At 65.9% G+C, this 1,238-nt stretch overlaps 1 protein-coding gene across 6 annotated transcripts in view; it reads right to left on the bottom strand.

Annotated features, from left to right (window-relative positions):
- Positions 1-1,165, bottom strand: part of TBC1D2 (TBC1 domain family member 2) — a 20,391-nt gene extending 19,226 nt beyond the window's left edge. For 5 of the 6 annotated variants that reach the window (XR_003256552.1, XR_003256550.1, XR_003256551.1 and 2 more), the window contains exon 1: positions 700-1,165. The gene's annotated coding sequence lies outside the window, so the exon portion shown is untranslated. The remainder of the gene's footprint in view (positions 1-699) is intronic. The other variant, XM_026085214.1, reaches the window with a different exon arrangement.
- Positions 1,166-1,238: the final 73 nt, after the last annotated feature.

The raw sequence follows: 1,238 nt of genomic DNA, 5'->3' as shown, positions 1-1,238 counted from the left end.
CCCTGCCGCAGCAGGGGCCGCAGCCGCGGGCGCCGGGCTCCCCAAAGCCCGCAGCGATGCAGCGCAAGTCCCGAAACGGCAGCTGCGGCGCTGATGCCCTAACCCCGGGCGAAGGCCTCTACGTGAGTTTCTCAGCACGGCAGTGACACTGAAGTCTCGATGACACGACTCCGTCGGTCTCAAAAAAGCCCCCTCTGCATACGGCTGAGCTCAGCCAAGGTAATGCCCAAGCAGCAGAGGGCAAAACCGTCCCAACCAACCGCAGCCCATCCTGCCGCATCCTGGGCTAAGTTCCCAAGCTGTCAGTGCTTGCAAAGCTAGCCACAGCATACAAACTCCGCACACCGTTTCCATGGGCAAAACCAACTTGTCCCACCATTGCAGCTGGCACATCAGAAGGCCATCAGCCTAGATCAGTGCTGACAGAGCCGGCCCCGCTGCGCCAAGGGGGAAGCTGCTAGGGCTACGGGTGTGCTTGCACAAGGACCTTCTGCTCTCTGGAGTGTGAGCTGCCCTCTCCTCCCCCCAGCTGGGCCTGTTTCCCCCCTCCCCCCCAGCAGCTCTAGGGAGATGGAGGGCTGAACAGCTTTGAACAAAACGGGCAGGATGAGGCAGCGTTGGCTCATATTAATGAACAAAATGGGCAGGATCTGTGCAGCATTGGCTCATGTCAATGCAGGCTGCCCTGGAAGCACTTACAGCCTCATCCGCAGCTCCTCACCCGGTTTATGCCAGTGTGCCCGTGAAATAACCATCCTGCCCCCCGGACTGAGGGGGAACCAAGCTGGCTGAAAGTCAGGTGTTGCCTCTGTCACCTCAGCGACAACCCCAGGCAGCTTCCTGACACAGGGAGCTTTGCAGCTGCTACCGGGCAACTCGCGCAGGCGAGGGGGGCAGCCGGTGTGGGGCCAGCACCCCGCGGCCGAGCAGACGGGTCTGGGCACCCCCTGCCCGGAGGGGGCCCCCCTTCTCCCCGCGCAGGCAGCCCTGCGCCAGGCCGCTGCAGGCCTGGGGCCGGCGCGGGGGGGCACCGGCACCTCCGGACACAGCACTCTGCCGCGGCAGCCCCCTCCCTCCCCGCGCCGGGAAGGCTTTTACGCCTCCAGGAGCCCTTTGAACACTTGGGGGCGAGGCAGCGCGGCGAGGCCGCCCGCCTGGGCCTCGGCCTCGGCCTCGGCCCGGCAGCCGCCAACCGCCAACCGCCGCCGTCAACCGCCGCCACCAGGAGTTCCGCGGCC

Source organism: Apteryx rowi, unplaced genomic scaffold, assembly GCF_003343035.1.
Source record: "Apteryx rowi isolate R43461 unplaced genomic scaffold, aptRow1 scaffold_661, whole genome shotgun sequence".
Lineage (NCBI taxonomy): Eukaryota > Metazoa > Chordata > Aves > Apterygiformes > Apterygidae > Apteryx > Apteryx rowi.
This window is presented reverse-complemented; position numbering and strand designations above follow the sequence as displayed.